This window comes from Podarcis melisellensis (assembly GCF_964234715.1).
Source record: "Podarcis melisellensis genome assembly, chromosome: 3".
Classification (NCBI taxonomy): domain Eukaryota; kingdom Metazoa; phylum Chordata; class Lepidosauria; order Squamata; family Lacertidae; genus Podarcis; species Podarcis melisellensis.
The window spans coordinates 7,054,982-7,077,095 of record NC_138530.1 but is presented as its reverse complement, the minus strand read 5'-3'; the positions used below and the strand labels follow the sequence as shown (position 1 = coordinate 7,077,095).

The following is a 22,114-nucleotide window of genomic DNA, read 5'->3' as shown; positions in this document are numbered from 1 at the left end:
ACTTGGACTACTGCAATGCACTCTATGTGGGGCTACCTTTGAAGGTGACCGGGAAACCACAACTAATCCAGAATGTGGCAGCTAGACTGGTGACTTGGAGAGGCCTCCGAGACCACATAGCATCGGTCTTGAAAGACCTACACTAGCTTCCAGTACATTTCCAAGCACAATTCAAAGCATTGTTGCTGACCTTTAAGCCCTAAACGGCCTCGGTCCAGTATACCTGAAGGAGCGTCTCCACCCCCATCGTTTTGCCTGGACACTGAGGTCCAGTGCCGAGGGACTTCTGGCGGTTCCCTCTCTGCGAGAAGCCAAGTTACAGGGAACCAGGCAGAGGGCCTTCTCGGTCGTGGCACCCGCCCTGTGGAATGCCCTCCCACCAGATGTCAAAGAGAAAAACAACTACCAGACTTTTAGAAGACATCTGAAGGCAGCCCTGGGGAAGCTTTTAATGTTTAATAGATTATTGTATTTTAATATTCTGTTGGGAGCCGCCTAGAGTGGCTGGGGAAATCCAGCCAGATGGGTTGGGTATAAATATTATTATTATTATTATTATTATTATTATTATTATTATTATTACCAAAATGGAATGGGGAGAAAAACCCTTCCCCTCCTGAGACTATGGAGGGAGCTGCTACCAGTCAGAGTAGATGGGGGGGGAGACTTTTACAAGGAAGCTTCCAGTCTTCCTAAAGTAAACTGCAACCCAAAAGCATTTCAAGAGCTTCTGAGTGGCCAACGTGAGCTGCCCTTCAAGAATGATGACATAGAATTGACTTAATCCTGTTACTAATTTCTTGGTGTTTATCCAGAAGGGGGAAAAATTGAATAAATAGTAAGATCTCTGCACACCTTTCCAGAAGTTCCAGAAACTCTCGGGCTCTTTACTTCCACCAGAAATTCGGGACACAGCTCAATCTCGAGTATGAAGACCCTTCACTTCATCTTTGTAGTCCTCTTCTTGGTTCTCCATAGCCAAGCCAGGCTAGATCTGTGGTCTACAGGCAAAGTGAAGGACAGCAAGGATCCCGAGACTGAGCGTGCTGCTTATCAGGCAGATGGTAAGCTGAGGGGTTCTTTCAGAACAACAACAACAACAACAAAAAGAGTGTATTTCACTCAGGAACTGTGGGTCCCATGTTGGGTGAAAGATTTGTGCATTGGAGGGGTTGGACTAAATGACCTTTGGGTCCCTTGCAACTCGACAATTCTATGATTCTACAATTCTGTGATCCCATCAGGAGATATGATCTGTGTGATATCAGCATTGGACATTAATGTGGCAACACCTATGCTTTGGATTCCCCAACCATTAAATTATATATTCAACAGGCAACTTTTTCATTGTTCTGTTGGCACCTGTTGAAAATATTCCATTTCCAACAAGACTTCTTGGATGGATGATAGATAGATAGATGATAGATAGATAGATAGATAGACAGATAGATGATAGATAGATGATACATTAAATTTTGATTGATTTCATATATGTTTTGTGGATTCAGGTAGGTAGCTGTGTTGGTCTGACACAGTCAAAATAAATAATAAATAAATAAAAAATTGTTCAGAGGCCAACTAAGTTTGTTCTGGCTATAAGCTTTCATGTGCATGTACACTTCTTCAGATACACTGAAACAGAAGTCACCAGGCCCTTATACAGTGGTACCTCGGGTTAAGTACTTAATTTGTTCCGGAGGTCCGTTCTTAACCTGAAACTGTTCTTAACCTGAAGCACCACTTTAGCTAAGGGGGCCTCCTGCTGCCGCCGCGCCGCCAGAGCACGATTTCTGTTCTCATCCTGAAGCAAAGTCTGTAACCTGAAGCGTCTGTAACCCGAGGTCCCACTGTATATAGTGGGAGGGTGGGGTGGGGATTTTCTCAGAAGCGTAGTGGGAGATGGGTGATTGACTCAATGGGTATGGTAAACCTGTTGATGACTGCTAATGACTGCATATGTTTTGTTGTATGACTGCATATGTTTTGCTGCATACATGTTTTGTTGTAGTGATTGCAAGGGATTCAACTCATGAGTTCCACCAAAGCACTTCCTCTCCTCTCCTCCCCTGTGTGTCCTTTGCATGTTCCCAACACTATCATTGTTGCCTTTCCCCCCCTTTCCAGCAGAGAACGGGCAGGCAGTTGCACCACCACCGGACGGGAAAATCTCTTGCCTCTGGCCTTGGGGATACTGCTTACTGCGGAAGCTCCGGTGTGCCTCAGGCTTTGTGATGAAGGAGAGATTCAACAACTGCCCAAATACCCGCACCCTGAAGTGCTGCGTTCTGTGAAAAACTGGGATGAGGTTGTAAAATACCCCGAGAGAATTAAATTAATTAAATTAATCGCTTTGATGTTGTTGATTTGTTGTGCCTGGTTCCTGACACCCGTCCCCTCTTTTAATTTGTGTAATCTGTTTATGTTGTGCTGGATCTTTTGAACCAAGGTCGAATGGTCATCTGCCAGGGATGGTTTATCTGTGATTCCTGCATTGCAGAGAACTAGACTGGATGACCCCTGGCTTTCCTTCCAACACTACGGTTTTGTGATTCTTCCATTAGGGCCTGATTGATGAATTTGGATAGGAACTCAGCAGGCTTGCTGAATTGAAACTAAGTTCCTTACTAATGCCATTTGTACGTTCAAGTTGATCACTTGTTACATGGTGCAACATCCTTTTTTAAAGTCAAACTTACAATCAAGCCATTACAAAATAAGAAGCTGGTTTAAATTCTGTTACAAGCCAGTTGCAAGGGACCAAGAATTCCCTTGTGGGCTGTAGGTTCGGGGGGGGGGGGAATGTTCAAAAAGTTTTGATAGATGTTGCTGAGATTGCAGAAGAACTAGAAATGCTTCCAAACTCATACCATCCAACTTTTTCTGACCCCAAACCAGGATGCAAGTCTTCTGGGACACAGTCCTGGACAAGTCACATGACCCATGCCTCACACTCACCCCCCAAAAAAAAAGTGTTTATGGGGGTTGAGAACACAGCATGCGAGAGCACGGCACCCAAAATGGCCACATGAAAAAATGGGATGTCCCTTTTTTCCAGGGTGCTTGCGAGGTATGCAAACTTTGAGAAAGAGCAAGTTAGAAAAAATGAAATGGTAGTTTGAGTACATGGCCCGAGAAGAGGTGCCACGAGTTCTAAAGCAGAAATTCGAAATAAGTTTCTACTATGCTGTCTTAGACACGGTCATACAATCTGTTGAAGAGAGATTCCAACAGCTACAACTATATAATGGCCTGTTTGGCTACCTGTGTGATATACAGAGCATCAACAGAAAAATCTGCTGAAGATGTACATACTTAAGACCTGCTACAATTTGGAAAAATCATTCATACTCAGTGGAAACAAAGATAGTGATGCTGAATATCTGTGTCGTGAATTTCTAGCAACAGCTCAAAGACTTCCAAAGTCTATACAAGGAGTACTTCTCTTCATAGTGCAACAAAAACTCCTGGATAATGTGCCTAACGTTTTTGTTGCTCTAGGGAAACATCTCAAACTTCCAGTGTTGGTGGCAAATGTATTTCTCATTTGCTCAAGAATGTTGCCTACGCGCACACACACACACACACACACACACACACACTAGTTGGCTTAGCAACTATATCAATTGAACATGCCCAAGCATCATTTTTTTTAAAAAAAAATATTTCTTTGGTTTTTCAAATTAACATTATACAGTCCCATGTCCAACTTACAACATAAAAACAAGATTCCAAGGAATCCCTTGGACCTCCCTCCTCCCCTTTGTTGGTCCTTTAGCTAATCATTTCCTCCTGCATCTTTAAGTAAGTAAGTAAGTTAAGTAAGTAAGTAAGTAAATTTTTATTTATATCCCCACCCTCCCCGGCCAAGACCGGGCTCAGGGTGGCTAACATCAAATATTAAATACATTAAAACACAATCAAACAATTGATTAAAATACAGCTTAAAAATTAGAATCAGGATAAAATTAAATGATTGCCCACGCATTACAACCATACGGGTCGGGAACCTCAAGTATTCATCAGGGCCAGCTATCCATGTTGGTCCCACATGTGCTGATAAAAGGACCAAAGAGGTAACTTACAGGGTCCCATAGAGGCGGGTCAAACTGGTAATGATAATCCAAAATCTTTTACTTCTCCATCGTGTCCAAAATTCACCATTAAACTACAAGTGATATTCCAACCCTGCTAATGATTTTTACAATGGTTTTTAAGATAAGTTATAAATTCCCCCCATTCCTTATTAAAATTTTGGTCTTCCTGATTTCTGATTCTTCCAGTCATTTTGGCCATTTTGGCATAATCCATCAACTTGATCTGCCATTCTTCTCTGGTAGGGACTTTATCTTCTTTCCATCTCTGGGCCAATAACATCTGTGCAGCCGTGGTTGCATACATAAATAGTCCTATCTGCTCCCTTGGGATTTCGGCGCCTAGAATTCCTAAAAGGAATTCTTGGGGGGTTAGAAAAGGTTATTTTAAACATTTTTTGTTCAACTCATTATATATTCCCAAGCATCATTACTTGACCAGAAGGAATTGGTAACAAAATTTGCAAAGGACTGTTATAACTCTTACTATTACTATTACCCAGTGCTTTTTTCTCTGGGGGTACGCAGGGGTACACATACCCCTAGACCTTTTGTGAATCTAAGTTTGGCCTCGTTGAGGGGCAGCATTTCAATATGAGTAGGAAAATGAGAGTAGCCCTAAACATTTCTTTTAGGGGGGGGGAAAGCACTGCTATTACCGGATGCAGTTCATGACAACACATCAGATCCATATACGTGATGTGATCAAAATATGAAAATCATAAATGTGAGCAGCCCAGCCTGATTTCCTGCTAAAGGCAAATTCCCCAGCTGTGCTTCTCCTGTCTATTTCTTCCTGTATTCCCCCCTCCCTTCAAGGTTCATTTGCAAGCATGTATTCAACAAGAATAATCAGCTGAAGCTTATTTTGCTGATCAATCACCTCTGAGCATTTGCTGAAATCACATATCTCCAAATGTTTGCACAGTTCAGAAGTTAAAAGAAGGCTCTCAGCACACACGCCCTGCCACTGCTGCCCAGAAAGCCCTGTGTAAACAGAAAGCATTAAGTTCTATTCTGAAGTGGCCAGATAAAAGTAATTTCCTGAAACGTTTACCGAACTGCAGTCGCTTTCAAAATCCCCTATGTTCATTTCCTCTTACTCCAAAAAAGAGTTGTAGAATGTTGGCTTGGCTGTGGCCTTTTGCCTGAAGTGTTGCTGGAAGAGGCGGCAGAACTGGAAAAATGGCTTCTCAGAACTCAGGGTGGAGGGAAATAAACTTTGAACCCATGTATTGGTCCCCAGCCCAAACAGGACAGGCAAGTGGTGGGAGAATATAGCAACCATTGGCAGCCTCTTCAGGAGTTTGCCCAGAACTCTTTCAAAGCCATCCAATTTGATGGTCATTGTTGCAATTTGAGGACGTCAACTCCACAGTTGTGCTATGTAGAAATGGGCTTCACTTTGCTTGCCCTGAATCCTGCAATGTTAATCACTTCCAGACCCTCGAAGCGTCCCTATTTTCCAGGGAGAGTCCCAGAGTTACAGAAACTGTCCCAGTTTCTGATTTGATCCTGGGATGTCCTACGTATGTCGCAAGGAGATCGGTAAGCAACTATACAAGCTTTAGAAGACATCTGAATGCAGACTTGTATAGGAAAGTTTTAAAATGTTTTATTACGTTCTTGTATATGCTGGAAGGCATCCAGAGTGGCTGGGGCGACCCAGTCAGATGGGCAGAGTATAAGTAATAAGGGATGTGGGTGGTGCTGTGGGTTAAACCGCAGAGCCTAGGACTTGCCGATCAGAAGGGTCTTGTTTCTTCCATAGCCACAGTCTTCAATTAAAACAGAAATCAAACACCATGTTCTGCCTCCCTGGCTTTCCAACTTGCTGCCTTTCTTCTCAGTGACATCACTCTAGTCCTAACCTCTAATCTTTGGCTTTATCTGCTTAAGGGGAGGGAGGCACCTATTTGGCATCCAGCAAAATCCCTTAGATTCTTTGCTGGTGCTCTCTTTCTTCTCCAGCTGCCCTGGGTCCAGAGTGTCGCTTTAACCTTAGCACAATTAGGGAGAAAACAAAGGAGATGCAACAGCAACTCACATGTCCAGGGAGCAGCAACCCATTGGCCACAATATATAGGAAATCAGGGCTTGATCCTGAGTGTCGCAAGGTTGTTTCAGGGCCCCATCCCCAGCAGATGACCCACTGCCCACAAAGAACCACCCTTTCCACTATGCACAGAGTATCCCAGCAGATCAGGTGATGGATGCACCTCTCAGGTTGCATTTCTTGTCTCCTCCAGAATAAGGGGACCCATTGAAGCTCCTGAGGATGAGGGCTCCTGAATTCTGGAACCACCACTGCCTGGAATCTATGGTTCAGCTTTGTGGATCAGCAGGAACAAGAGCCTATGTTAGAGTGAGACAGCTGACCCAAGCAACAAATACTTGTTAGAGGGGATTATTAGAGTAGCCAACTGCTTTCCTTGGGGAGGGATGTAGATTATTGCATGCACCCTGATGCCTGAATAAAAAGGGACTATAAAATATAAACTGCTCATTAATTCTTATCTGGGAAGTTACTGAAGGGGGCAGGCTCTCCACACATGACACTTGTGAACTTCAACTGATGGAATTTGGTCATTATTTATCATCCAGACAGTCTCCCCCCACCCCTTATCACTTGAGAACTGGTTAGCAATTCAAGCTTTTAGACAGTAAAGAGAAAGTCATCCTACAGCAGGGTAATGGCCCCATTCCTGGTGTCAGCTGTCCAGATGAGAATCAGTGTGGTATAGTGGTTAAGAGTGGTGGACTCGTAATCTGGTGAACTGGGTTTGTGTCCTCAGTCCTCCACATGCAGCTGCTGGGTGACCTTGGGCTAGTCACACTTCTCTGAAGTCTCTCAGCCCCACTCACCTCACAGAGTGTTTGTTGTGGGGGAGGAAGGGAAAGGAGAATGTTAACTGCTTTGAGACTCCTTCGGATAGTGATAAAGCAGGATATCAAATCCAAACCTTCTTCTTCCATTAAGAGATATCAGAGGGCATTCATTGGATGCAGGCATGCATCCTTCCTTTCCTTCAATCCCTGACATGTGATGTGCAATTGACCCCATCAAACCTATATGTTGACCAGAAGCCATTTCTATCCAGTTCTATCTAGTGCCACCCAGTCCACTTTTCTGTGTACATTATGAGCAAACGCCATAACCCCTTTTGGTTTTTAGCATTGCCTTCTGAGAGCTAAAAAGAGTTGGAGCCTCATGTGTTTTTCCTAAAATTTAGGAGAAAGGAACCTCATGGGAAAAAGTTTGGCACTACATTTCTACATTCTACGTTCACTTGGAAATGTAGAAAGCCAACTGATATGGGATCAGACCGCTGGTCAGTCCATCTCAGGATTGTCCACCCTGACCAGCAGTAACTTTCCAGGTTTTCAGACAAGGATTATTTCCAGCCCCACCTCAAGATGTCAGGGATTGATCCAAGGCATGCAGAGCTATACTACTCCCTCCCCACTTTCCTGGGAGTAAACCACAGTAGACATAATGGGAATTCCTTCTGGATAAGCATGCAAAAGGTTGTGTCAGTTTAAGCCAACCTTCATGGAAAATGTGCCCCAACCAAAGCACAATAAAAAATCAATTAATAACAATAATACATAAGGATTCCAGGTCCCCAAATCATGCACATATACAAAAAGAGAAAAACATAAACAATAACAACTTGAGTGGTGGGTGGATGTAGTTAATCAGAGATTTATTGAAGGGATAGTGACAAATTATCCAATGGTTTTCTGAAAGGAGTGGAAACAATTAACCAATCATTTATTTGAAAGGAGCAGATTGACTCCTTCTTCCTCGTGGTTGTAAAAACTTCTGCCAAGGAGTTTCTTGGAACTTCACCATCTCTTGCCTCAGCGCACACAGCACAGCAGAACATTGCGATATGGACAATTGTTATATTTCTCCTCCCACTTCAAGCCATTGTGGCACCGGTAGCCCCGTGGCAGGCAATATCCTTTGTTGCCAAAGCAGCCGACGACCGCAAGTCGTGTAGAAGCCTTTGGCCCAGAGTCTGCATATAAAAGAGAAGGGAAACATTCTTCAAAATACTTGAAGGGCTGTGAGACACAGAAATTACCTAACACCCCATGGGCTTAAGATCAGGGCCAATTTCAGCTGAACAGTAGGAGGAGCATCTTGTTGATGAGAGCAGTTCAGTGATGGCTGGTCCATTGGGGTGAATGGGGCACTCCCCTACAAACATGAGGTTTCCTCCAGGCAGCCCCCACCTGCCTGCCCTCTCACTCACAACTACCTGTCAGCTGTATCCTCCTGCAATCCCTGCAGAGCTCAACAGAGAGAGAAGGAGGGGGATATTCCTTCTGAAGAATCCTCAGCGTTTTACTCCTAGTTACTCTTTTTGGTACCTGTTTGTAACTTTCCTCTGTTCTCAGGCATCTGATAGCACATGATGAGCTGTTTTAATGCTTCTCCATCTTTATTGATTTATTGCTAATTGCCTGTTACCTTTTATGGATTTCCTGTTTTCATTATTATATGGCTTCACTGTTGTCGGCTCTCTGGTTATAGACTCTGTATGAAGCATATATTTTATATTAGTCTTAAATATTTCTGTATTTTTGTAAGTCGTCGTGGGTTATGATTAAATAGGTTTTGGCATTTGGCATGCAGTTTTGCCTAATGTAAACCCTGCTGTAAACAATTTTACACAACGAAATGCATTTATGTGATTAACAACAACAATATGATCATGCTCACAATCCTCATTCTCCTAATCCTCATCCTCATAAAGGCACACTTTACCATAATACATGCCTCTGATGTCTAGCTGAAAACCTACGGTGTGGGCATTACCAACCCCAAAAGGTCATGCTAGAAATTCTCAAGCTTGAGGTTCTGTACATTCTTGGCTACTGTGAAGTAGCATCTCACTCAACCATTCATCTAGAGTGTGTTTACATCGGTGACTTGAAGCAATGCAAAGACATTCCTATCTAAGATTATGTAGAGACAATTGTCCACCACGGAGCCAGCATATCTCTACCAGGAATGGTGATGCTGACAAGATCATGCATAACCATAATCAGGGCATGTTCCAGCCAAAGAGAAGCATTTTAAGAGATTTCAGTGGAAGAGTGAATCCCTGCACCCCAGTGAAATGCAGAACCTGTCCACCATAGAAGGTGTAGGAGATCATCTTCCATGTACATAACAATTACCTTCATCCTGCAAACCTTGATCGTCACCAGCAGGGTCTTCCCCCGGGAGGAAGTCTTTCAAGTCCTCTCCCTCTTGCTTCTCCATTTTGGCCAGATCTGCTTCATCAGCCTGGGCACTGCAAAGGAAGACCAATGCAAAGAAAAGACAGGCAAACTTCATGGCTCTTAGAAAAGTTGTTGGTGCCACTGCAAGGAATCCCAAGGATGGACTAGCAATGGTGATGCCTTGACAGAGTTCACGTCTATATATACAGGTTGGTAGCCAAGAAGGCTGCCCTAATGGGCTGCATTTCATTGACTTTGAAGTAGCACTTTAGGGAAGGGAGCAAGATAAGGCCACATAGGGCATCTGAGATTATTTGATTCTTAATGACAAGATTCTCTTTGATGTTGCCCCCAGTCCGCAGGCCTTTTCTTTGGAGTTGAAATAATTGTATTTGCCCTGTTGCTGTTGCTAATAACCCCTTTGCTCCCCATATGCTTGCCTCCTCATCTCCCCATCAGGCAGCTGGCACATCCTCGTCATAATCTACTAAGCAATATTTATTTTGATGGTCCTGGGCTCTGAGTGTGGGGAAAGACTGGGCATTGGTGGTATTGTTCAATGCCCTTTTGGGAGACACACTCTCTCTCTCTCTCTATATATATATATACATTATATATATATGCAGGTTTTGGTGTCCTCGGGTGTCTTCCCGTGTAAAAGTTGGGGTGTCTAGGCGACGTTTCGACGAGGTCTCACTCGTCATCTTCAGGCTGGTGCTTTCGGCTTCTTGTTACTGGAACAGAGGCTTCTTGTTACTCTGTTCCAGTAACAAGAAGCCGAAAGCACCAGCCTGAAGATGACGAGTGAGACCTCGTCGAAACGTCGCCTAGACACCCCAACTTTTACACGGGAAGACACCCGAGGACACCAAAACCTGCATTCCTGTACCCGTGAAAATCTACGAAAGCATTATATATATATATATATATATATATATATATATATATATATATATATATACAATATATATGCAGGTTTTGGTGTCCTCGGGTGTCTTCCCGTGTAAAAGTTGGGGTGTCTAGGCGACATTTCGACGAGGTCTCACTCGTCATCTTCAGGCTGGTGCTTTCGGCTTCTTGTTAAAGCACCAGCCTGAAGATGACGAGTGAGACCTCGTCGAAACGTCGCCTAGACACCCCAACTTTTACACGGGAAGACACCCGAGGACACCAAAACCTGCATTCCTGTACCCGTGAAAATCTACGAAAGCACATACAATATATATATATATATATATATACAATATATATATATATATATATATATATATGCTTTCGTAGATTTTCACGGGTACAGGAATGCAGGTTTTGGTGTCCTCGGGTGTCTTCCCGTGTAAAAGTTGGGGTGTCTAGGCGACGTTTCGACGAGGTCTCACTCGTCATCTTCAGGCTGGTGCTTTCGGCTTCTTGTTACTGGAACAGAGCAGGATCTCAGTGTTTGAGTTCCTATAAATACTGTTGAGGGGGTGTGGTGTATAGCCTCCAATGTTCTGGGCAGAGAGGAAGTTCCCAGGCTAGTGTGCCTTTTCTTCTTTTGTTCCTTAATTACTTGAGGGATATCCTGAGTGATTTCTTGAGTGATATCCTGAGTACCACTTAGGTGGGTCATTAGGTGTGGATTAGTTGCTAAAGTCTTTGTGTCTTGACCTCTTGAACTTTGTGAAAAAAAAAAAAACTTCCTCTCTTTTCCAACACATGAAAGAAACAGGACACGAAATTAATTTTGCAGATTCCAAATTGCTCTTTAACATGGAACATCACCACAAGAGAATAATCATGGAAGCCATCGAGATAGAGAAACACCCTCACAACATGAACAAGCGTGACGACACATCCCGCTTGCCAGACATCTGGAAATTAGCCCTCCCCACAAAAACTGACACCAGATCCAGAGGCACACAGAACGCCATCACCAATCAACCACACCAGACCCAAACCCAGACCCTCTCCAGAGATAAATTACAGACACCATCCAGTAGCCAAACCATGGTGGCACCTCCGGATGCTGCACCCCCCTGCAATCCCTACACAGATCTGGCTGACACAGGCCACAAAACCACAGCTCGCCCCTATACACGAAGCCAAGCCAGAGCACAACTAAGTGCAGTACAGCCATCTTCTCAGAAAAACTCTTCACAAAGTTCAAGAGGTCAAGACACAAAGACTTTAGCAACTAATCCACACCTAATGACCCACCTAAGTGGTACTCAGGATATCACTCAAGAAATCACTCAAGATATCCCTCAAGTAATTAAGGAACAAAAGAAGAAAAGGCACACTAGCCTGGGAACTTCCTCTCTGCCCAGAACATTGGAGGCTATACACCACACCCCCTCAACAGTATTTATAGGAACTCAAACACTGAGATCCTGCTCTGTTCCAGTAACAAGAAGCCGAAAGCACCAGCCTGAAGATGACGAGTGAGACCTCGTCGAAACGTCGCCTAGACACCCCAACTTTTACACGGGAAGACACCCGAGGACACCAAAACCTGCATATATATATATATATATATATATATATATATATATATATATATAATTTCATGATTTTCAAAGTTCATTTACCACCATTTCCCAAAATCTTGTAATAATTTATTTATTCTGCTATAGTAATGAACTGCCAATGCAATGTGGCTTTCTTTCAGTTTCTCAGGTTTCCAATCTTAAATTCAGTTATAATTTTTTCCCCTGGCGATTTCACTTTATTTTTTCAAAAGTAAATAACCCCCAGGAGAATTCAACAGTATTTCTTCTAATAGGCATTTTTTGTATGCAGGGTTGACAACGGACCTTTTTTTCAAACAATTTTTATGCTATGATGCATTTTGCATGTTATTCTTACTCCTTGTGTACTTTCTGCTTAATATATGCACTTTGTGTCCTTTTTGGAGTTGGGAAAAATGGATTGAAACATCTGAAAGTCTGCATTTTGATGTATAGCTTGTTTTTCTTATGCAGACTGGTCTGAAACTGCAAATTAGGCAGTTTCTCATTAAAGGCAAACAAAATTAAACTCTTCCCCCATCCTTATTCTGCTCTTTATTTAGTTGGTTCATTTTTGTCTCTGTGTTATTCAGGATGGAGGTTTTGAGTGCTGCAGGGCTCTGACCTAAGCCCTGCATAATTGAACATTTTCATGAATAAGACTAGGACACGGAAGAGTTGCTCCTTCAATAGGCAGATGACACAAAACTAGGAGGCACAGTTAACACCACTGATGGCAGTATGAAGATTCAGAATGAACTTGACAGTCTGGGACCTTTGATTGAAACTGACAGAATGAGAATCAACTGATATAAATCTACATCACTGCTTCAGTTGTAAAAGAAAGACACAGGGAATGCACAGATCGACAGCAGAAGAGAGGAAACTATAGTGAATGGTATTCGTTCTATACTTTTCTACCCATCTTGGATACTGTGTCAAGTTTTGGACAACACATTGAGATACAGAAGTATGTCTAGAGGGGGAGCAGATTGGTGAGGGGATAATACACAGTTGGATGAGTGGAATATCTTAGGAGCAGTATAGGTGAAACAGGGCTGGATTTAAGTTTGATGAGGCCCTAAGCTAGTGAAGGTAATGGGGCCCTTTATATGTCCAGCTGTCCTTTGTCAACAACAAATTGTCACTGTTTTCTGTGTTTTCTGTGTTGAATATATCCTGTGTGGTAATTTAAGGACCTAATAGGTATCTAACATAACAAAATATGTATTTTATCAAAGTAATTGTTGAACTGAAATACAATTAAGAAGAAGTATATTAATAGGGAAATAATTATTAAGCTCTAACTTAAAATGATTGGGGCTCATTACTTACATCATAGGAACCTACTCAACACAAAACACTGCTGCCATATGTAGGTTTTATTTTATTTGTTTTTTTTATCTTATATTTTGGAAATGTACATCACATCCAGATTTTTTTTCTTTAATTTTTTTGGGGGCCCCCAAGAGAGTGGAGCCCTAAGTTATAGCTCGTTTAGCTTGTATATAAATCTGGCACGGAGGTGAAATTATCTAGTTGTCTTAGCTGATTTGAAGCTAAAACGGAGCCAGCAGATGCCCGCTAAAATTGACTCATCTTAGGCTGCATTCAAGTCATGAATGGTAATAAAGTGGATCCTGTTTCGGGTGCCCCATTGATAAATGGCAGTGCGTTCAGAGGAAGACGGTCAGGTTGGCGAGGGCATCTCTTAAGAACAAGCATGTTTAAATTGCAAAAGCATAAGACATAGCATAAACAAGGCAGCTCTTTTTGAGTATCTGAATGACAACCAATAGAATTGGAACGTGATGGTGAGGAAACAGGTTGACAGATGGGAAGGCAGAGGGTAATTAGGAAGGAGGTTAAGGTAAATAGGTGCTGCAATTCTGATGAAAGGGCCAATATATTTGGAGGCAACTTCAAAGATAACTCAGCCATGAAGAATAAAATGATCTCAAATGCCATATGTGATGTTATATGGCACCCTTGTCACGGGTGCAAATTCAAAGCCAGTGGAACATAGCCTGGTGGCAGTCCTGTATACAGTGGTACCTCAGGTTACATACGCTTCAGGTTACATAAGCTTCAGGTTACAGACTACGCTAACCCAGAATAGTACCTCGGGTTAAGAACTTTGCTTCAGGATGAGAACAGAAATTGTGCTCCCGCGGTGCGGCAGCAGCGGGAGGCCCCATTAACTGAAGTGGTGCTTCAGGTTAAGAACAGTTTCAGGTTAAGAACGGACCTCCAGAATGAATTAAGTTCTTAACCCGAGGTACCACTGTATAGGAATAAATTCTTCCCTTAAGGGCATTACTGTTGTCAATTATCTCTGTGGTCTTTTACAATGAGAACCCCCAAAGTTTACAGCTGTGAGGTTCCTCTGTCACTTTTGAAGTGGTCGTCTTTTGCAGTCTGCAGGCTGACATTTATGCATTCTGTGCACACTTAGGGACACACACTCCACCTTGTCCCCGCAATTGAGGGAGCTGGGGTCACGCAACGTCAACATGCCATGCATGCACACCGCACCACAGGGCATGCTGACATCATGCACACACACTGCCAGGGTGTGCTGATGTGTCATGTGGGTGTCCCACAGCCCTGTAGCATGTCACACAGCCACCACAAAAGTTTGAGGGTGAGCCGCCTCTTCACTGAAAATATTTGGGGGTCCTTGGCACCCCCAGCCCTTCCCTATTTGGCGCACCTGTTTTAGAAGATTGAAAGCTGGCTTGGAGCTCATTCACAACATCATTTTCCCCTGGGAAAACCCTCAGTTTATGACTGAATCCAGAGGCAGCGTTTGGGGACCAACAGTGGAGTGGCTCAGTGCCATGTCATGTGCCTGTGATGTCACTGAGCTCCACTCCTTCCTTTCCGCTTTCCTGGGACTAAACTCCAGTAAATGTAACAGGCCTTCCTTTGAGTAAACATGCAAAGGGTTAATTCATTAGAAGCCAACCTTCATGGGAAAACTGCCCCAACCTATGCATAATAGAAATATAACAAATATAGTGGTACCTCAGGTTACAGATGCTTCAGGTTACAGACTCCACTATCCCAGAAATACCGTAGTACCTTGGGTTAAGAACTTTGCCCCAGGATGGGAACAGAAATCATGCAGCGGCAGTGGGAGGCCCCATTAAGTGGTACCTCAGGTTAAGAACAGTTTCAGGTTAAGAACAGACCTCTGGAACGAATTACTGTATTTTTTTGCTCAAAAGACTCACTTTTTCCCTCCTAAAAAGTAAGGGGAAATGTGTGTGCATCTTATGGAGTGAATGCAGGCTGCGCAGCTATCACAGAACCCAGAACAGCAAGAGGGATTGTTGCTTTCAGTGTGCAGCGATCCCTCTTGCTGTTCTGGCTTCTGAGATTCAGAATATTTTTTTTCTTGTTTTCCTCCTCCAAAAATTAGGTGCGTCTTGTGGTCTGGTGCGTCTTATAGAGCGAAAAATACGGTACGTTCGTAACCAGAGGTAACCACTGTAACTAAGTAATGAACGAGGATTTCAGATTCCATGTTCTTGCGTGTATGCAAAAAAAGAAACTTAAGGGAAAACAATTTGAGCAGGCTTTGTGTGCAATTAATAGGTAATTTATTGAAGGGGAGGGGAGGTTAATTAACCAATGATTTGCTGAAAGGAGTAGAAATGATAAACCAGTGATTTATTTGAAAGGAGTGGAGTGGTTAATTCTAGAAACTTCTTCCAAAGGTTTTCACGACACTCCGCCAAATCTTGTATCAGCGCACACAGCACTTCAGAATGTGAGGATATGGACAGTTATTTTCTTCATCCATGAACACCATCCCCGTATCACACTGAAAATCCTTTGGCAGGCAGTAACCCTTGTTCATTGAAGCACAGAGGACCACCGTAATCCTTGAAGAATCCTTTGGTTCTTTCTTCAGCCCAGGGTCTGAATGTAAAAAAGAAGCATTCATGAAAATATTGTCGGACATAAAAATGAGCAAAGCACTCATTTATGGGAGGGTAGATTTCGGTTGGGGGAAAAACTTAATGGTGAGAGTAGATCAGTGATGGCTGGTCCATTGGGTTGAATGGGGCCCATTTCAGCTTCCTCCTCCTGTACAACTTGACAAAGGGAAGGATGGGGATAAAATGAGAATCGGTTGGTTCTGCTTCTCATTGGCTTTGGCTGTTGGCCTCCTTACCTTCCACCCTATCAGTTCCAATGGGCACCAGCCAGCACTGTAGCACCTCAACAGTGAAGCCAAATAACTAAAGGGCTAATCATTCCAAGGGTCAGCAAACTTTTCCAGCAGGGGGCCGGTCCACTGTCCCTCAGACCTTGTGGGGGGCCGGACTATATTTTGAACTAAAAAAAATGAATGAATTCCGGTGCCTCCAAAATAACCCAGAGATTCATTTTAAATAAAAGCACACATTCTACTCATGTCAAAACACCAGGCAGGCCCCACAAGTAACCCAGAGATGCATTTTAAATAAAAGGGCACATTCTACTCATGTAAAAACACGCTGATTCCTCGACCACCTGCGGGCTGGATTTAGAAGGTGATTGGGCCGGATATGGCCTCCGGGCCTTAGTTTGCCTATCCATGAGCTAATGGGCTTTGCCTCACAGGATAGTGGTTTTCAAGCAGTGGCTTGGCATCATTTGGTGGGGGTGGTCCAGGTATGGACTATCCAACACAGGGTTGGACTAGAATGCCAGGCGGATCCACTTCAACGTAGCCTCCGAGTAAGCCCCATTGACTTCAGTAGGGCTCGCTTCCAAATAGATATGCATAGGATTGCATTCTAAACAAACAACTGGTGAATAATCTGGCAATTTCGGTTTCCCCCAATGTCTCACTTCTTGCATCTTAAATTCAGTTTCCCACATTTGCATACTAACTCTTCTTCTTTTTTAATCATTCTAAAAATAACTCAGTTTTTTACTGTTAATTTCTCATTTTGCTGAATTGTATATTATGCTGGTTTTGTTACTTTTTATGGGTTGTGGTTTTCCATTACTGCAGGGCTTGACTGTTCTTTATTCTTTTGTTTTAGACTCTGTATATTTTATATATGTCTATATCTGCTTTATATATTTCAGTATTTTTATAAGTTGCCTTTGTTCATTTTGAAAAAGGTACGACTATTAATTAAATAACGTAAGCACCTTTGCCCAATATAAACATTGCTGTCGACAACACTGGGATGCATTTTCATGTTATTTTAAGGCACATTTTTTACCTAATAGATGCGCGTTTGTACATGTTATTTGGCTGCAGAACCGCCTTCTAAAAATTCAGAGAAGGGTGAATTTCAAATGTTGGTTGTGTTTCAGTTTTGCATATTAAGAACATAAGAAAAGCCCGCTGGATCAGGCCAATGCCCCATCTAGCCCACCATCCTGCTCTCACAATGACCACATGTCCCCTTCAGGAATTGGTGGGGGGGTGTCAAAAAGAGTGAAGAAAGTGGCAGAAAAGAGAGGGAGAGGAAAGAAGAGGATGGCAGAGAGAGGGAGGGTTGTCCTGCCTTCATTTGACTATGGTCTCACCCACCACTGCTATACAGCTCCTTACAGGCTGCCCCTGAGGGAATATAAATAAAGACTTCCCAGCCCAGACCTTGAAGGAACAGGTCCATGCTACAATCCTAGGCTGCAGTGCTAAAATGCACAGTACCACCAAACTCAGTAGGTGTTGGGACTGCATGCATCCCATCATCCAAGTAAGAGCTGGGCAATGAAACAGTTTTCTCGTGTCCTTCCTGTGAAGCTGGAAAGTCCCGAGTAGCTGGATCATACCCTTCAACATGCCCCAGAGGAAAATTGGGATGCACGCCTTTCGGGGCCACAAACAGGACATTCCAGATCAGAAGCTGGGAAGACTTCTGTAATTCTGGGATGTTCCACTTAAAGCGGAACAGTTTGAGGGGTTAGTAATTCTAGATAATCCTTTTCCCACCACACCCTACAGGAGCTGACCTAGGGTTGCACTTCCAACTGCAGTTCTAGGATTCTTGCACAGCCTGCGGTACCTAAGTGGAATGTTGTTGTTCAGCCCAACTTACCATCTTTATAAGCACGAGACACATCAGCCTCCTTGACTTCCACTTCATCCTCAGATGGTGGTTTGGGATTGGCCTGGACCTGGAAAACCAAGAGGGCAACAGCGAAGAGAACGCAAAGTGTCTTCATGGCTGTTGATTGGCTGCGCTTGCAATGCTAGCCGGAAGACAAGGCTCAATGAAGTAAGGGATGGAGAATCTTTGGGAGCGTTGCTGGTATTTATACCATTTATACCAGGAAACGACTCGAATAGTTTTAGGTTTCCGAGACTGCTGCCAACATTAGCTATCAGTTGCTTCCAGGGATGTGCTCTGCATTCTGGCATCCTCCAGGTGGCGGGCAAGCAAAGCAGGTAGAGAGACATAGAAAGAACAGCCCGTTGGGTTAACTTCCCTTCCTGTAATTCAGTGGAGGGAGACATCTTGACCAGAATGCCAAAGGGAAGGTCCAGCAGATCTATAGGCCTAGCTGCTACTTGTGAATTATGGGGAAGAGAGTAGATAAACTAAAATGGTAAGGGTGGAGGGGGAGGAGAGAGAAAGAGAAGAAAAACCAGGAAAAAGAAAACAGGAAATACTATCTTGCCAAAATAGAATTAGGATCTAGTTGTTGTTATTTTTTAAAGGTCTTGCTTGACTAGACTGAAAAAACTTGAGGGTGGGAGCTCAGGCCTGTGGGCCAAATGTAGGCTTCCAGGCACCCTTTATCCCTACAACAAAGGCATACCTATGACAGCATCTTAAAAAGCAGAGACATCACCTTGCCAACAAAGGTCTGTATAGTTAAAGCTATGGTTTTCCCAGTAGTGATGTATGGAAATGAGAGCTGGACCATAAAGAAGGCTGATCACCGAAGAATTGATGTTTTTGAATTATGGTGATGGGGGAGACTCTGGAGAGTCCCATGGACTGCAAGAAGATCAAACCTCTCCATTCTTAAGGAAATCAGCCCTAAGTGCTCACTGGAAGGACAGATCCTGAAGCTGAGGCTCCAATACTTTGGCCACCTCATGAGAAGAGAAGACTCCCTGGAAAAGACCTTGATGTTGGGAAAGATGGAGGGCACAAGGAGAAGGGAACGGCAGAGGGCGAGATGGTTGGATAGTGTTCGCGAAGCTACCAGCATGAGTTTGGCCAAACTGCGGAAGGCAGTGGAAGACAAGAGTGTCTGGCGTGCTCTGGTCCATGGGGTCACGAAGAGTCAGACACGACTAAACGACTAAACAACAGAGCCCTGTCAGATCAGGCCAATGACTCTTGCCCAGCACCCTGATCTCACAGTGGCCACCCAGATGCCTGTGGGAAACCTTCAAGTAGGACATGAGCGCAAGTCCTCTCCTATCCTGCAATTTGCAAGTGGTATTCAAAAGCAACACCACCTCCAACTGTGGATAAGTCCCTGACACCTCTAGGTAGGGCTAGGATTTTGCCTACATGAAGCCCCAGAAAGCTGCCAATCAGTGTGGACAATACTGAGCTAGATGGATCAATGGTGCAAGGCAGTTCCCCATGAGCCTATTATATTGGCCCTTTGTAATATTGGATTACAGCACCTATTTACCTTAAACTCCTTCCTAATTACCCTCTGGCTTCCCATCTGTCAGCCTGTTTCCTCACCATCACGTGGCTAACTCATCCTGTTCCAATTCTATTGGTTGTCATTCAGATACTCGAAAAGAGCTGCCTTGTTTATGCTATGTATTATGCTTTGCAGTTTAAACATGCTTGTTCTTAAGAGATGCCCTCGCCAACCTGACCGTCTTCCTCTGAACGCACTGCCATTTATCAATGGGGCACCCGAAACAGGACCCACTTTATTACCATTCAGGATCTGTATGCAGCCTGAGATGATGTGTCAGCTGCCGGATGGGGAGATGAGGAGACAAGCATATGGGCAGCAAAGGGGTTATTAGCAACAGCGACAAGCTAAATACAATTATTTCAACTCCAAAGAAAAGGCCTGCAGATTGGGGCAACATCAAAGGGAATCTTGTCATTAAGAATCAAATAATCTCTGATGTCCTATGTGGCCTTATCTTGCTCCCTTCCCTAAAGTGCTACTTCAAAGTCAATGAAATGCAGCCCATTAGGGCAGCCTTCTTGGCTACCAACCTGTATATATAGACATGAACTCTGTCAAGGCATCACCATTGCTAGTCCATCCTTGGGATTCCTTGCAGTGGCACCAACAACCTTTCTAAGAGCCATGAAGTTTGCCTGTCTTTTCTTTGCATTGGTCTTCCTTTGCAGTGCCCAGGCTGATGAAGCAGATCTGGCCAAAATGGAGAAGCAAGAGGGAGAGGACTTGAAAGACTTCCTCCCGGGGGAAGACCCTGCTGGTGATGATCAAGGTTTGCAGGATGAAGGTAATTGTTATGTACATGGAAGATGATCTCCTACACCTTCTATGGTGGACAGGTTCTGCATTTCACTGGGGTGCAGGGATTCACTCTTCCACTGAAATCTCTTAAAATGCTTCTCTTTGGCTGGAACATGCCCTGATTATGGTTATGCATGATCTTGTCAGCATCACCATTCCTGATAGAGATATGCTGGCTCCGTGGTGGACAATTGTCTCGACATACTCTTAGATAGGAATGTCTTTGCATTGCTTCAAGTCACCGATATAAACACACTCTAGATGAATGGTTGAGTGAGATGCTACTTCACAGTAGCCAAGAATTTACAGAACCTCAGGCTTGAGAATTTCTAGCATGACCTGTTGGGGTTGGTAATGCCCACACCGTAGGTTTTCAGCTAGACATCAGAGGCATGTATTACGGTAAAGTGTGCCTTTATGAGGATGAGGATTAGGAGAATGAGGATTATGAGCATGATCATATTGTTGTTGTTAATCACATAAATGCATTTCGTTGTGTAAAATTGTTTACAGCAGGGTTTACATTAGGCAAAACTGCATGCCAAATGCCAAAAGTTATTTAATCATAACCCACGACGACTTACAAAAATACTGTACAGAAATATTTAACACTACTATAAAATATATGCATCATACAGAGTCTATAACCAGAGAGCCGACAACAGTGAAGCCATATAATAATGAAAACAGGAAATCCATAAAAGGTAACAGGCAGTTAGCAATAAATCAATAAAGATGGAGAAGCATTAAAACAGCTCATCATGTGCTATCAGATGCCTGAGAACAGAGGAAAGTTACAAGCAGGTACCAAAAAGAGTAACTAGGAGTAAAACGCTGAGGATTCTTCAGAAGGAATATCCCCCTCCTTCTCTCTCTGTTGAGCTCTGCAGGGATTGCAGGAGGATACAGCTGACAGGTAGTTGTGAGTGAGAGGGCAGGCAGGTGGGGGCTGCCTGGAGGAAACCTCATGTTTGTAGGGGAGTGCCCCATTCACCCCAATGGACCAGCCATCGCTGAACTGCTCTCATCATCAAGATGCTCCTCCTACTGTTCAGCTGAAATCGGCCCTGATCTTAAGCCCATGGGGTGTTTGGTCATTTCTGTGTCTCACAGCCCTTCAAGTATTTTGAAGAATGTTTCCCTTCTCTTTTATATGCAGACTCTGGGCCAAAGGCTTCTACACGACTTGCGGTCGTTGGCTGCTATGGCAACAGAGGATATTGCTTGCCACGGGGCTACCGGTGCCACAATGGCTTGAAGTGGGAGGAGAAATATAACAACTGTCCATATCGCAATGTTCTGCTGTGCTGTGTGCGCTGAGGCAAGAGATGGTGATGTTCCAAGAAACTCCTTTGTAGAAGTTTTTTGAACCACGAGGAAGAATGAGTCAATCTGCTCCTTTCAAATAAATCATTGGTTAATTGATTCCATTCCTTTCAGAAAACCATTGGATAATTTGTCACTATCCCTTCAATAAATCTCTGATTAACTACATCCACCCACCACTCAAGTTGTTATTGTTTATGTTTTTCTCTTTTTGTATATGTGCATGATTTGGGGATCTGGAATCCTTATGAATGAATAAATTTATTACGGTCATAGACCAGAAAAGGAATCCTTATGTATTATTGTTATTAATTAATTGATTTTTTATTGTGCTTTGGTTGGGGCACATTTTCCATGAAGGTTGGCTTAAACTGACACAACCTTTTGCATGCTTACCCAGAAGGAATTCCCATTATGTCTACTGTGGTTTACTCCCAGGGAAGTGGGAAGGGAGGAGTATAGCTCTGCATGCCTTGGTTCAATCGCTGACATCTTGAGGTGGGGCTGGAAATAATCCTTGTCTGAAAACCTGGAACGTTACTG

General features: G+C 43.5%; 4 long non-coding RNA genes across 4 annotated transcripts; 2 read left to right on the top strand and 2 right to left on the bottom strand.

Annotated features, from left to right (window-relative positions):
- The first annotated feature begins 643 nt into the window (after nt 1-643).
- Nucleotides 644-2,345, top strand: LOC309365964. The gene is made up of 2 exons (XR_014166327.1): nt 644-1,064; nt 2,125-2,345. It is a non-coding gene; the product is annotated as an uncharacterized lncRNA (long non-coding RNA).
- Nucleotides 2,346-7,781: 5,436 nt separating this feature from the next.
- On the bottom strand, nt 7,782-9,888 carry LOC309366577. Its single transcript, XR_014166801.1, has 2 exons — nt 9,285-9,888; nt 7,782-8,116 (listed from the first exon to the last, which is right to left on the bottom strand). It is a non-coding gene; the product is annotated as an uncharacterized lncRNA (long non-coding RNA).
- A 5,509-nt stretch (nt 9,889-15,397) lies between these two features.
- On the bottom strand, nt 15,398-18,086 carry LOC309367441. The gene is made up of 2 exons (XR_014167175.1): nt 17,869-18,086; nt 15,398-15,742 (listed from the first exon to the last, which is right to left on the bottom strand). It is a non-coding gene; the product is annotated as an uncharacterized lncRNA (long non-coding RNA).
- A 1,807-nt stretch (nt 18,087-19,893) lies between these two features.
- On the top strand, nt 19,894-21,743 carry LOC309366844. Its single transcript, XR_014166894.1, has 2 exons — nt 19,894-20,231; nt 21,405-21,743. It is a non-coding gene; the product is annotated as an uncharacterized lncRNA (long non-coding RNA).
- The last annotated feature ends 371 nt before the right edge of the window (nt 21,744-22,114 follow it).